The sequence below is a fragment of the Fukomys damarensis genome, unplaced genomic scaffold (assembly GCF_012274545.1).
Source record: "Fukomys damarensis isolate Sample0158 unplaced genomic scaffold, DMR_v1.0_HiC HiC_scaffold_23, whole genome shotgun sequence".
NCBI classification, from domain to species: Eukaryota; Metazoa; Chordata; class Mammalia; order Rodentia; family Bathyergidae; genus Fukomys; species Fukomys damarensis.
Window position 1 is genome coordinate 49951096 of NW_022900935.1, and position 15239 is coordinate 49966334.

Genomic DNA, 15239 nt, shown 5'->3' on the forward strand with positions numbered 1-15239 from the left:
TCTATAATATTTAAGAAGTTGAATCAGCAACTTTAAATTTTCCCATTCCCATACCCAGGTATGGTGGCATATGTCTAGAAACTTGGGAGGCTGAGGCAGGAGGGTCACTGAGAGTTTAAGGACAGCCTGGGGTACACAGTGAGCTTAAGGCCAGCCAGAGACAGAGAAAGACCCTGTCTCAAAGACTTTTTTTTTTTTGTACCAGGGATTGAACTCGGGACCTCGCTCTTTCAAGGCAGGCAGCAGAACCACTGAGCTAAATCCCCAGTCCCTCAAAGAAACTTTTTAAAATTAACATTGTTCCATAAAGAAAATGGCAGTTCAGCATAGTTTTATAGATGTTCAAATTGAGGTAATCTAATTTTCTTTTTCTTTCTTTCTTTCTTTTTTCTTCCTCTTTCTCTGTGGTACTGGAAATCTGTGGTAGTGGGGGTATTCCACCACCAAGCTACAGCCCCAGGCTTTTAAAAATTTTTGAAATTTTGGGACAGAGTCTTATTAAATTGCTCAGGCTGGGGTTGAACTTGTGATCCTCCTGCCTCAGTCTGCTGAGCAGCTGGGGTTATACCACTATGGCTAGCTAAGGTAAATCTACTTTTATAAAAACTTTTGGAGAATGGTAGGTGGAGGAACACTCTGAACTCTTTCTGTATTGCTACTTTTTCTTCACAAGACAAGCAAAGCACAAGAAAGGAATATTAAAATCCGATAGCACTTATAAACTCAACAATTATAAGTAAAAAATATTAGTAAATCAAACCTGCGGCGTATGAAAAATGTAAGACATTACATTTGCGTTGCGTTCATAACCGTAGAAGGAACGCCTAACAAACGTTAGCTGCTACGTCGGAAACTCAGATGTGGTGGTTCGAGTCTCATCACGGCGACTCTCCTCACTTCACCTTCAGACAGTGGATTGCTTTGCGCAAGCTGTGTCCCCTCACCTTTGTTTTTGTCCTCGGGGACATCTTTAATGCTCTCGGAGTGAGGGAGAGTTAAGGTCCTTAATATGCACCGTAACCCTAAAGGGTGACGGGAGCCTGGGATGCGCTCCAGCCCCTCCCTCCTGCTGGCTCTGTCTGCTCTGAGGTCTCGGCACCACGGACTCCCTCTGCCTCCCGCTGCACCGTGACCCAACTCCTTGAAATTCGCTTTCCCTCCTTTCCGCCTCCCTTTCCCAACCCTGCACATGCTTTACTCCCTGGAATCATCTCTCACAGAACTTGCCTGAACCTACGTCCTTGCTCCAGCTTTGCTTTTGAAGGAGTCCAAACTAAAAACTTACATTAGTAGATTTAAGAAGAAAAAAAAAAATATCTTAACAGATTCTAAAAACAAAACCCAAAAGTACGTGTTGACAGTGTTCAGTAGATTTTCTAATAAATACCTAAAAAATTAGAAGGAAATTTGGGGGGGGGTTGAGACAGGGCCTCACTATGTAGTTGAGACTGACCTGGAACTCACTATGTAGCCCAGGCTGGCCTCGAACTCACAGTGATCCTCCTGCCTCAGCCTCCCGAGTGCTGGGATTACAGGTGTGCACCTCCATGCCTGGCTAGAAGGAAATTATTTAATGTGATAAGAAAAGCACTTCTTTTTTGGGGGGGTACTGGGGATCAAACTCACAATCTTGTGCTTGTGAGGCAGGTGGCAAAACCACTGAGCTAAATCCCTGGCCCCAAAAAGCATTTATTTTTAATGAATAAAATTTAGAATTTCCTTCAAAATTATGATCACTGCTTTTTTTGTTGTTGTTTTTGGTTTTTCATTTTGTTTTGTTTTGTCTTGTTTTTGGAAAACTTTTTTTCCCCCAGGACCTTGTACTTGTGAGGCAGGCATGGCACCACTGAGCTAAATCCCCAACTCCATTGTTTTGTTTTGTTTTTGAGACAAGATCTTGCTATGTAGTTCAGGCTGGCCTTGAACTCACTATTTGTGAGTTCCAATTTGCCTCTAACTTGCAGAGATCCTCCTGCCTCAGCCTCCTGAATGCTGGGATTACAGGTGTGCACCACCATGCCTGGCTACTCTCTGCCTCCTTTTAACATTTCCCCAAAGGTCCTAAACAGTGAAGTAGAACTAAATTAATTCATTAACTAATTAATTAGTGTAAACCTAAGGATTAGCGAACAACAAAACCACCAGTATTTGTATGTGGTATGACCTAGCAGAACATCCAAAAAGTCATTAGACAAATGATTCAAAATAAAAAATTTTAGCAGAGTAGCTAGCTGTATGATCAATATTCAAAAAAATACATTGCTTTTGTAGCCTATCAGTAGCATATAGAATGAGATTTTAAATACTGCATTTATAATAGCCAATAAAGATAGGAATAAATGTTGTAAAACTTACACCTAGAAGACCTGTAATTAAAAAATTATAAAACTTTATTGGAAGACTTTTAAAAGAATCTAAATAAATGAAGAGATAACTGTGCTTATGGACAGGAGACACAGTATTATAAAGGTGTAAATACTTCCCCAGTTGCAGTCAGGCCATGCCACACCATGGGAAGATCAGCCCTGTGATGCCCTGTGGACTGAGCTCCTTGGCTGTGTCTACCTGCCAACTCCCAGCTGGTTCTGCATTGTGGTTCCCCTCAGCACAGGGCTACGGGGGCACCGACTGACTGACTAATCTGATCGTGGATGAAATCAGTGCCCCAGAACCAGGCATGGGGGCGCACGCCTGTAATCCCAGCCCTCGGGAGGCTGAGGCAGGAGGATCGCTGTGAGTTCCAGAGCAGCCTGGGCTACATGATGAGTTCTAGGTCAGTCTCAACTACATAGTGAGATCCTATCTCACCAAAAAAAAAAGAAAAAGAAAAAAGAAATCAGTGCCCCAGGAGAGAAGGTGAGCACTGGAGAGTCTGCAGTTTCAGGAGAAACAACGGATGAACCAGGAGTGCTGGCCCCAAGAAAAGCCCAGGGCTGTTGTAAACTGCAAAAGCCACATGGAGCTTTACTCCAAGAGGGACCGATTCACTGTGGGGTACAGTTGGAGAAGAAACCCAGAGCAGCACCCACTGCGTTTTCAGAGAGCGATTAACCAGCGTCATTTTCGGAAGGGGTTGATTGCGTGGAACTGAGCCACAGAAGAGCGCGAGATTCCCAGTGCTGCCACATCACTGTGCCTGGGTGAGAGCCACAGGAGACGGCGTGGAGAGAGAATTCAAGCTTCGGCCAGGAAGAGTACAGGCCCTGCACTCTGTAGGAGTCCAGGCCTGGCAAGTGTGGCTTTCAGAGGCCGGTGGATCTGAAACTGCTAGCACTGGGTCCAAGTGGTCGGCTTGAGCCCGCACTCCGCTGCCTCCACCGAGCAGGGATCTCAGAGATCGCTGGTCTGACTGCTTTCCTGTTTGTGTGTGAACGGGATGCTTCCCAGCTTGGGTGGTCGCTAAGGTCGGGGGATGGTAGGAGTCACCTCACAGACCCACAGCCTGTAAAGCCGGGTGGAGAGGGTCATGACCTGCTGGATTCTAAGACTGCAGATCCTGGAAGGAAACCATTTATTGGGAAATACAGAGGAATGTTTTTTGGACTCTTTGTTATTGTTGTTGTTGTTGGTATTTCTTTTGTGTGTGGGGGGGTGTTTAGAGTTCTTTCCTCCTTCTTTGTCTTTTTGGGTTTTTTTCCTTCTATTTTTCCCTCTTTTAATCTTTTTTTCTTATTTTTCCCTTTTTCTTTCATTTTGCTCCCTAGTTTTTCTTTTTTGGTTTTTTGAGACAGGGTCTCACTATGTAGTTGAGACTGACCTGGAACTCACTGTGTAGCCCAGGCTGGTCTCAAACTCACAGCGATCCTCCTGCCTCAGTCTCCCAAGTGCTGGGATTATAGGCATCACCACCATGCCTTGTCCTAGTTTTTCTTTTTTCTTGCTTATTCTTTTCTGTTACTTTCATTTGACACTATCAATTTCCTTATACTCCTTAATAGAATCCTTTACTTCACTTTTCTCGCCTCCTTCTCATCTTCCATTGCTTAATTTTTCACAGTTTACTTTTTTTCATGCTCCTGTTCTCCACCCTCTCTGGTTTAGTATAGCAAATAAGCTTTATGAATCTTTAGGTAGTTAACTAGGCTTTTACAATTGCATACTATTCTATTGTTAGTGGAGATAAAGATGTTCTATTTAGTAGATATTTACTGTAGGTCAATATTTGGTTTGTCTTAGTATTTATACTATAGTTATAGATCTCTTTTCTATGGTTAAGGGTTACATTGTTGATTTTTTTTTTGTTTGTTTGTTTGGTACCGGGGATTGAACTCAGGTCCTTGCGCTTGCAAGGCAGGGCACCGAACCGCTGAGCTAAATCCCAGGTCCACATTGTTGATTCTTAGAGTATGTCAATATCCAGTTTGACTTTGATGCTATTAGTGTTGCTGATTTTATTCTATAATCAACGTGGCATAGTTGTTACTACCAGTTGGTTTTCTGGGTTTGCCAGTGTCTGGATTGCCTTGGTGTCATTAATAATACTGCAGCCCATTGGGCTGGGGGTTTGGCTCAGTGGTTTTGCCACCTGCCTTGCAAGCTCAAGGTCCTGAGTTCAATCCCTGGTACCAAAAAATCCTGCAGCCCATTCCCGGAGAACTGGGTGCTGAGCTGAATACTTGCAGCCTCCCCTCCCAAATGAACGGAGGTGGGGACTCTTCGACAGCGACCAAGACCTATAGAGAGACACACTCAGATTGCTTCCCTGAAAAGCAGACACTAACTGAAGAGGTCTCCGTGTCCACCTGCCAACTTCTAGCATTTTCCCCTCAGCACAGGGCTGCGGAGACACAGACCAACCAACCAACTCGATCGTGGATGAGGCCACTGTTCTAGCAGAGAAGGTAAGCCCTGGAGAATCGGCACCTTCAGGGAGAAATAATGGATTGTCTAGCGGTGCTAGCCCTAAGAAAAGCCCACGGCTATTGTAAACTGCAAACACAGTGTGGGATTTTAGTCCGAGAGTGACTGCTTCACGGCAGGCTAGAGTTAGAGAAGATATCCAGCAACCACTTTGCCAACCTGTACGCCAATACATTGGCGAATTCAGAAGAAAGGGATAGATTTCTAGATACATATGAATTACCAAAAGTGAACCGAGAAGATTTAAAGACTTTGAGTAATGCAATAACAGGCAATAAAATTGAAGTAGTAATTAAAAAAAAAACCTATCAACTAAGAAAAACCCTGGTCCTGAAGGATTCACTGCCAAAACCTATAAGAACTTCAAGGAAGATCTGATGCCAGTACTCCTCAAACTCTTTAAGAAACTGAAAGGGAAGGAGGACCCCATGAAGTCATACCTGGAAGTTAGCATTACCATGATTCCAAAACCAGACAAGGATCCAACCAAAAAAGTGAACTACAGGCCAATCTCTTCAATGGGCATAGATGGAAAAAACCCCAACAAAATACTGGCCATGAGAATGCAATGAATCATCAAAAGGATCATACACCATGACCAAGCAGGATTCATCCCAGGGAGGTAAGGATGGTTGAACATACACAAATCAGTAAGTGAAATATACCACATAAACATAAGCAAGGGGGAGAATGCAATGAATCATCAAAAGGATCATACACCATGACCAAGCAGGATTCATCCCAGGGATGTAAGGATGGTTGAACATACACAAATCAGTAAGTGAAATATACCACATAAACATAAGCAAGGGAAAAATATCACAGGCTCATCTCAATAGATGCAGAAAAAGCCCCTGACAAAATCCAGCATCCATTCATAATATTCAAAACAAAGCCTCCGGAAGAAAGTAGGTTTAGAAGGACCTTATCTCAATCAGATGAAAGCCATTTGTGACAAACATACTGCCAACATCATATTAAGTGGGGGGGGGACCCGAAAGCTGTCCCTCAAATATCAGGAACAAGAAAAGGAAGTGCATTATCACCGCTCCTGTTCAGGGTACACCTCAAAACATTGCAGCAATCAAACAAGGGGAAGAAATAAAAAGGATATACATATAGGACAGGAAAAAGTCAAAGTATCATGATATACAGACGATATGATCTTCTACACAGAAGACCCAAGAAATTTCACCCAAAGATTCTTATGATGAATAGCCATTTTCAGCAATGTAGCAGGGATACAAAATCAACACACACAAATCACAATGATTTGCTGCACTCTGTCTACATTCCTTACACCAGTAATTGCAGCAGACATCCCTGCCCAGTACTAGTAAGCTATAAGTGGCACACGTCTCTTGCTTCTCCATAATTCGGCTGTGTTGTATTAGGAGTCCGGCCAAAACCACCATAGGACTTGTATGGTCACGTCAGATGGCAGAGGTGGGCAGGCAGAGCTCCTCTGCCAGCGGCTGCCACAGAGATCTAAGTCCTGGTCTGTGAAGTGGCAGAGACCTATTGAGCCAACTTCCAGCTGAGACCTCAGAATACGTCTCCTTGTTCCCAGTACAAAAGAGTTTGAAGGCACACATGTAAGAGTGAAATTGTAGATTTTAAGGTGTAAGAATATTCAGCTTGACAAGATAATATTTTATTGGGCGAGGGATTTAGCTCAGTGGTGTTGCCACCTGCCTTGCAAGCGCAAGGTCCCAAGTTTAATCCAAAAAAAAAAAAGATAACACATTATTTCTCAGGGAACCAATACACAGCCTTGTAAGAGTTCTTGTTGATCTTCAACCTCTCCAAAAGTTGTCCTTGTCAGATTTCTTAACTTTTGCTAGCCCAGTTATGATTTTAATTTTCCTGGCTACTGTTGCATCTTTTGATTGACAATTCTGAGGCCTTACCAGAGTGACATAAAAAATGCCCTTCTATATTTTCTTGTAAAGTTTTTATTCACATATAATGAAATAGACTGTGATGCCTTACTAGCCAGGATTGCTCTTGTTATTCTGGGTCTCTTCTGGTTCCATATGAATTTTAGGATTGTTTTTTCCAGTTCTCTGGGGAATGCTGTTGGTATTTCTATTAAGATTGTGTGAAATCTATTAGAAGTATGGCCACGCTAGCAGGGCACGCCTGTAATCCCAACACTTGGGAGGCTGAGGCAGGAGGATCACTGTGAGTTTGAGACCAGCCTGGGCTACATAGTGAGTTCCAGGTCAGTCTCAACTACCTAGTGAGACCCTGTCTCAAAAAACAAAAACAAAAACAAAAACAAAAACAAAAAAAAAGTATGGCCATGCTTACCCAAGAATAGGTAATTCATTTTCTGATGTCCTCTTCAATTTCCTTTTTCAGAGCATTATAGTTTTCATCGTAGAGGCTTTTTGCTTCCTTGGTTCCTAAGTATTTAATATTTCTTGATACAATTGTGAATGGCATTTTTTTCTAATTTCTTTCTCTGTGAGTTTGTTATCTATCAAGAGCCCTGGCCATGGGTCTCAATCTCCTGAAGGTGATAAGATGCAATAAACAAAAGACACAGAAACAGAGATTCAAAGAGAAAGCTGGGTCTTGGTTAGTCTAAGATGCTCTGGGCAGCAAAGACTAAAGGCACTGAGTATATCCTGTATTTATTGATTTATACTCATAGGAAAAGGAGAGCTGGGTATGCTTGAGACATCTGGTGACAGAACACAGGCATCTGGAGATAGAGGTCATCACAAGCAGGGCTGTAAAAAAAAGAGGCACTGCTTATCTGCTTATCTTGCAAGAGAGAGCAACCGGGCCCCACGATCATAATTAACCAGCAACCCATGAGGTCAATAAGGGAAGCCATCATTTAGGGAAAATAATTTAGCTGGAGTAGGAGACCAAATTAAACTTGGGACCTTGCGCTTGCAAGGCAGGTGGCAACACCACTGAGCTAAATCCCTCGCCCAATAAAATATTATCTTGTCAAGCTGAATATTCTTACACCTTAAAATCTACAATTTCACTCTTACATGTGTGCCTTCAAACTCTTTTGTACTGGGAACAAGGAGACGTATTCTGTGTTTACTTCTAACTACTGTGTGACCATGGGCAGATCACTTAATCTCTTTATGCCTCGATCTCCACCCCTGTAAAATGGGAATGATGATATTTCCCTCATAGGGTTGTTGTATGAATTAAATTAGTTAATATTTTAAAGCATTTAGTACAGTACTCAACGCAAAGTAAATATCATAGGGCCGGGGATTTAGCTCAGTGGTGCCGCCGCCTGCCTCACAAGGGCAAGGTCCTGAGTTCGATCCCCGGTACCAAGACAACAACAACAACAAAGTAAATATCATAGATTTGTTTCATAAAATAAAAATAAATAAGCATGCCTATGCTATAAGGCACTTTAAGAGGAAAAAAAGAGAATAATAAACACAAACTTCTGGAAAGTGGTCACCTATAGGTGGGAGGCAAGCAGCAAATGAGCAGGTAAACAATGAACCCTCAGTGACATCCCATCCCTGCGGGGCCTGCTGCTCAGAAGCGTTCCTTACATTACTGTGCAGTACAATGCTATGTATGTCACATATGGTCTTTTATGTGCCGTTGCAATCTGGAAGGCTGAGGCAGGAAGGTCACGATTTGGAGCCCAGTCTGGGCAACTTAGCATAACTCTGTCCCCAAATAAAAAATAAAGAAAGGGCTGGATGTAGTATAGTGCAAAGGCCTCTGGATTCAATCCTCAGTACTGAAAATAAATCAGTGAATGAGTAAATACTTTTTTAAGGGTGAAAGGTGTATTTAGCTCACAGTTTCTAGAGGATTCTGTCCATAATCAGCTGGCTCCAAAGCAAGGCAGCTCGGCAGACAGAGGAGAGAAGAAAATGAAATTAGAAGAAAATGAAATTCTTACACGTCCGTCAAGAAGAGGCCCCGTAGGTGGGAATGACAGCCACAAGCTGGAAAGTGCGCTCTAAGCGAGGCAGGTAGGGTTCCTGTGGGTGAGATTGACCACTTAGCCTCGATGTGGCGGGGAGGAAGGGGCTGGCCCTGTCAGACGCCTGCGGCCCTGGGGTAGGGACACAGCCCTACATTTCTAGATTTGCACCCAGGTTACCAGAGGCCAGAGCACAAGAGGAAGGGGAAGAAGAAGGTAAAAAACAAGAAACAAGGGGCTGGGGATTTAGCTCAGTGGTTCCGCTGCCTGCCTCGCAAGCACAAGACCCGAGTTTGATCCCCAGTACCAAAAAAAAAAAAAGAAACAAACCAAGGCAGAGGCGGGCTGGAGACCAGGCAGAAGGGAACTTGAAGAGGGGATCTGGAGCTTGAGAAACTGGGATCCCCAACTATTATGCTTACTGAGGGAAACTGAGGCTCCTAGAGGGGGAGAAACTCGAACTCGGGCCTTCATACTGTCCACAACTCTTTCCCCATGGCCATACTTAGTCTGAGGCAAAGTGAGAGGCTGTAACTTACCCCTGTGGGCTCCGGTCCAGCCAGGTCTGGGCAGGAAAAGCACGACCAGCTGCCTGTGTGGCGGCCCTGCCCCCAGCTCGGCATTTAATGCAAGCGTCTGTCTCCCTCCAGTCCCCCAGGGCCACGTGCTTCATGTGACCCGGCTCCACCCCAAAACAGAAATTCACTACCCGTTTTTCTCTTTTTTCTTTTTCACTGTGGCAATTGTTTTGTGTTTTAGTACTGGGGATTGCGCCCAGGGCCTTCACACTGAACTACATCTCTCACCCTTTTTTATTTTTCATTTTGAGACAGGGTCTTACTAAGTTGCTTCGGTCCCCAGATGGGGCTTGCACTTGTGGTCCTCCTGCTTCAGCCTTCCTGGGTGCTGGGATCACAGGCCTGTGCCATCACACCTGCCTCCACGTGGACCACTTTAAACGGACAGTTCTGTGGCACTGAGCAGATCCGCTTTGTTCTTCAGACAGCAGTACCATCCATGTCTAGAGCTTGTTCAACTTCCCAAATGAAATCTCTATGTCCACAAAACAGTAACTCCCTCACCCCAGTCCCTGGCAATCCCCAATCTGTTTTTGTTTTGGCTTTGGTTTATTTTTATTTTTATTTTTTGAGACAGGGTCTCACTATGTAGTTTAGACTGCCCTGGAACTCACTGTGTGGCCCAGGCTGGTCTCGAACTCACAGCAATCCTCCTGCCTCAGCCTCCCGAGTGCTGGGATTACAGGTGTGCACCACCACACCCAGCCCCAATCTGTTTTTCATCTGAGTCAGGCTAGGTTAGGGACCTCAGATGCGTGAAGCTATGTGGTATTTGTCCTTTTGTGGCTGGCTTATTTCACTTAGCGTGACATCTTCGAAGTTCGTCCTTGTGGGAGCATGTGTCCGAATGCCCTTTTGTTTTTGTACCGGAGATCAAACTAGGGACCTTGCTCTTGCGAGGCAGGCAGTGGAACCACGGATCTAAACCCCGTCCTCCCAGTGCCCTTCCTTTCAGAGCTGAACCCTGACTACTCCCACGTGTGTTGTTATGCACCTCATTTTGCCTATCCAGTCACCTGTCCACAGGTGTCTGGGTTGCTTCCACATTTTTGGCTGCTGTAAGTATTGCTGCTATGAACGCGGTGTACAATTACCTGTTGGAGACCATGCTTTCGATTCTTTTGGATGTGCATCTCCAAGTGGAATTGCTGCTTCATATGGTAATTCTGTGTTTGATTTTTCATAGGATCTGCCACCTTGTTTTCCTCTGTGTCCTCTTTATTTCTTATTTTATTTATTTATTTATGTATTTTTTGGTACTGGGAATGGGACTTGGGACTTGATGCTTGTGAGGCAGGCGGCGGCACCCCTGAGCTACATCCCTGGCCCCCTCTTTTGATGAGCAGTTTCTGAGCTATTTGGGACCCTCAGTGGACGAGGCAGTTCCGGGATGAGCCACCTGTCCTGCCCCTGTTGTCTGTCCAGTTTTCAGAGTGGCAGGGTCCCGGGCTGTGTCCTGACTTCACTTCTGTTAGTGACCAAGAACCACGAGCCTCTCAGGCCTCTGCATATCTGCCACCTCACACAGCAGTTAAAAAATAAATTACTCTCAGAGAGTGATTTTGTACAAAGAAGCAGAAAGTTGGGTGCTGGGCAGACAGCCAGGCTCAGTCACGAGCAGAGGCTCTTGCTTCCCTGGGCCGGCCTCACAGCAGGACACACAGCAGGACACACAGCAAGATACACAGCAGGACACACAGCAGGACACATACTGCTTGAACTTCCGGCTAGGAAAGTCACAGATCAATGATGACAGTGACCACAGAACAGTGCAGACCATGAGGCCATGGGTCTGCCAGCTCTGGAGCAACTTTTTCTCTAAATGTTAGATCATTAGTACATGTGTGTTGTACATATGTAATATTTAGACGCTTTGTGGGAAGTCAGCACGTGTGCATACCTTAATTTCTTTTTTCATTCCCTTTCCCTTCACGCCCTCCTCCTTTCTTCCATCTCTTGATCCCCCTTCCCCTTAGAGAATGATCTATCTCCTACTTCCTTTTATTTACCTTTTATTTTGCTCTTAATTTTTCTCTGGGTTTCCCATATAAGAGAAATATATTTCAACTTGTGTGTCTGATGCACTTCACTTGCGGTTATGGTCTCAGCGCACATCCATTTTCCTACAAAGGCCTCAAATGTAACTTTATGGCAGAGTAGTGCTCCGCCGTGTGTAAGCATCACACTTTCTTTATGCATTCATTGGTTGATGCACACATATGGTCTCCAAGATTAGCTCCTATGAACTGTGTTGCTATAAACAAGGGTGTGCACGTGACACTGTAGCATGAAGTCTCTAAGTCTTTCGGGAAGACGTCTGGTCAGGGAATAGCTGGGTCAACAGGGACTTCTAGTTTCCGTTTTTTGAGGAATCTCCATACTGATGTCCCTAGCGGTTATACCAGCTTACATTCTCACCCACAGTGCAGGAGTGTTTCTTTTTTTTCCTGCAGCCTCTCCAGCATTTATTGTTATTTAATTTCTGGATGATGGCCATTCTTCCTGAGGTAAGATGGAACCTCAGTGTTTTAATTTGCCTTTCTCTAATAGCCAGAGATGGTGAACATTTCTTCACACATTTATGGGCCATTTGTACTCCTTTTGTGAAGTATATATTTGCTTTACTTGCTCACTTTTTGATTGAATCTTTTATTTGGAAGGGTCTATTTTTTTTTCTTTAGTTCTTTTTATATTCTAGATGAGTCCTCTGTCTGAGAAATTGCTGGCAAATGTTTTTCCCATTCTATAGGTTGTCCCCTTACTGTTGGTTATTTCTTTTGCCGTGTACAAGCTTTTTAAGTTGATGTGATCCCATCCAATGACTCTCAGAATGATTTTCTGTGCACCTGGGGTTCTGTATGGAAAGTCCTTACCTATGCCTAGAACTTTAAGAGTTTGCCTATCTTGTCTTCCAGCAGGTTGTTCTGGTATAACAGTTAGTTCTTTGATCCATTTTGATTTTAGTTTAGTACTTGATGAGAGGTATGGGTCTAGACAATCTTCTGCATGTGGAGAGCCAGTTTTCTCAACAGCATCTATTGAAGAGGCTATCTTTCCTCCAGTGTTACACTTTTGGACCCCTTGTCAAAGATCATATAGCTCAGTGTACCTTGGGTTGGTTTCACTTCCTCTGTCCTGTTCCATTGACCCATATGTCTGGTTTTTTTGTTTGTTTGTTTTTTAGTCACTATCTGTAGCTTTGTAATATAACTTCAAATCCTGGGTTGTGATGCCTCCTGCTTTGCTCTTGTTACACAGGATTGCTTTTGCTATTCTGGGTTTCGTCTGGTTCCATACGAATTTTAGGATTGTTTTGTACAGTTCTATGAAAAATGCTGTTGAAATTCTGATTTGGATTGTGTTAGATCTGTGAATCAATGTTGGAAGTGTGTCCATTCCGACAATATTGTTTCTGTCTATCCAGGAACAGGGGACATCTTTCCCTTTTCTGATGTCCTCTTCAATCTCCTTTTTCAGAGTACTGTAGTTTTCCTTGTAGAATTTTTTCAGTTCTTTGGTTAGGTTAATTCCTAAGTATTTAATTTTTCTTGGTGCTACTGTGAATGGTATATTCTAATTTCTTTCTCAGTGAGTTTATTATGGATATACAGGAACACTATTGATTTTTATGCGTTGATTTTATATCCTGCGATACTACTGAATTTGGTTATTAATTCTAAGTGTCTTTTGGTGGGTTTTTTAAATCTCCGAGGCAGAGGATCACGTTACCTGCAAATAATGATAATTTGACTTCTTTTCCTGTACACGTCCCTTCTATCTCTTTTTCTTGCCTAATTGTGGAGCAATTTCTATTTGTACTTTTGTGTCTCTGTTTCTTTAGAGAAATCCTTTCTTCTTTCCTCTCTCCATCTCTCCTTTCTTTCTTTCTTTCTTCATCTCCTGCCTGTTTCTGAATTTCCTGTTTCAGAGGTCTCGGTCCATGTTTGACCAGCTCCAAGGAAGAAGCACATGGCTGAAGGGGCCAGCAGAGGAAAGAGGCTCACGGCAGAGGAAAGAGGCTCACGTCATGATAGCCAGTAAGCAGAAACACAAGGGAGGCCTGAGGAGGGGAGTTACAACCCTGCAGGCCACACCTCCAGTGACCCACCTCCAGCCAGCCCCTGCCTGCTAACAGTAAGTGCCCTGTGATCCAATCACTTTCTGAAAGCCTCACCTCTGAACGCAGGAGGCTTCTGCGGGAAATTTTCGACCTAAACCATAACATTCTGTCCCTGGCCCCAAAAGACTCATATCCCTTTCTACACAAAATGTATTTAGTCCATGTCTACGTATTGCCAAAGTTTTAAGAGTTTCAACATGGCTGAGAAGTCCAAGTCCAAAGCCTTCTCTGAGACTCCAGGCAAACTCCTAGCTGTGAGCTCCTGTAAAAATAAAAAAGAAAGTTAGATATTGCCAACATATGATGGCACAGGACAAACATTCCCATTCCAAAGAGAAAAAATAGGATAGAGAGGAAGAACAAGACCTTGCAGGGCTAACATGAAATCCTATGTCTTTGTGTCTTGCACCCAGGGCAAGTTATGGTGAGATGTGGTCTTCTAAAGGTTTGGGGGGCCCTTCTCCTACAGCATTGCTGGCTGTAGCCCTCGTGGCTTCTCTCTTGAGGTGGCTCTCTTCTCTGCCTGTGACTTCCCTCAGCAGACAGTCGTATTCCTGGCATTTCCAACTTCTTGAGGTCTCCACTACTCTTTTGGCTTCACTCTCACACTTTATGCACTAACAAGGAGGGACGCACTGCTTGGCTTCCCAGGCTTTCTTCTGAAATTGAGGTGAAAGCCTCCATGACCCCCGTAACTTGCATTCTGCATACCTGAGAAACCAGTACCTTGTGGATGATACCAAGATCTGCTGTCTGCTCAAGCAGACATGGTTGGATCATGGTTGCAGAGACCTCTGAGTGCCTGGATGGCTGAGTACTGTGTGTCCTGGAAAACAAGCTCCCTAGGCAGCTGTTTTGGTACAGAGCACCCTGTAGCTCTCTCTCAAAGTAAAGTCTTTTAAAGCAATCTGCCTTTACCTTCCTACACTCTTTTTTTTTTTTTTTTTGTACCAGGGATTGAACTCGGGTCCTTGCCCTTGCAAGGCAGGCCACCGAACCGCTGAGCTAAATCCCCGGACCCTCTTTCTACACTCTTGAGTCTTGAGAAGGGTGGGATCTTGTTGATTCCTGAGATGCCCTCTGTGTATCTTTCCTACTGTCCTGATGCGAAGTACTTGGCTTCTTTTTATTTGTTTGTTTTTTATTCTTATTAGTATATGTTTGCAGTACATAGCGATTGCATTCAGCTCGGGGGTTTAATACATACACACATCACATCTTGATCCTTTTTAGTCCCCCGACACTCCCCCATCTTCCCCTCTACCTTCCCCAGACTCCGTTCCCACCTCGGTTGAGTCTACCTTCCTGTTTCTTAGCGTGGCTCTTTTATTTTGCTCTTGAAATTATTTCTATGTTGGGTCTTTCAATTAAGAGAAACCATAGAGTATATATGGTGTTGACCCAGTAAAAATGCAGTCAGCCTGGATTTAGTGTTCTGCGTGGGCCCTCCGGGAGTAACTCCAAGGGAGGATCTCTCAGAAGTTTACCAAACTGGGTTTTTGTGGAGGGTTAGTGGGATGGGTTTAAGTGAGGTGAGGTGAGAGGGAGGAGACTGGAGAAGCAAGAATCGCTAAACAATGGGTAAACGGCAGCAGGTGAGTGACTTGGCAGTGGCTGAGGTTTTGTCGTGACACCGTCCTACTCAGGTACGCTGGGTTCTAGCAGAGTGGGGGTGTGGGAGTTGGGCTGTGATTGTTCCTGGAGCTCAGTGGTTGGGAGCAGCCACTCCAGGAACTGCGTCGGGAAGCCGAGGTGA

At 44.1% G+C, this 15239-nt stretch overlaps 1 protein-coding gene across 3 annotated transcripts in view; it reads right to left on the minus strand.

Moving 5' to 3' along the window:
• Nucleotides 1-9408, minus strand: part of Icam2 (intercellular adhesion molecule 2) — a 14824-nt gene extending 5416 nt beyond the window's left edge. The window contains exons 1-2 of one of the 3 annotated variants that reach the window (XM_010616756.3): nt 9325-9398; nt 8762-8843 (exon numbers count right to left, since the gene is read on the minus strand). The gene's annotated coding sequence lies outside the window, so the exon portion shown is untranslated. Of the gene's footprint in view, nt 1-8761; nt 8844-9324 lie in introns of all 3 variants that reach the window. The other 2 variants (XM_010616754.3, XM_010616755.2) reach the window with 2 other exon arrangements.
• Nucleotides 9409-15239: the final 5831 nt, after the last annotated feature.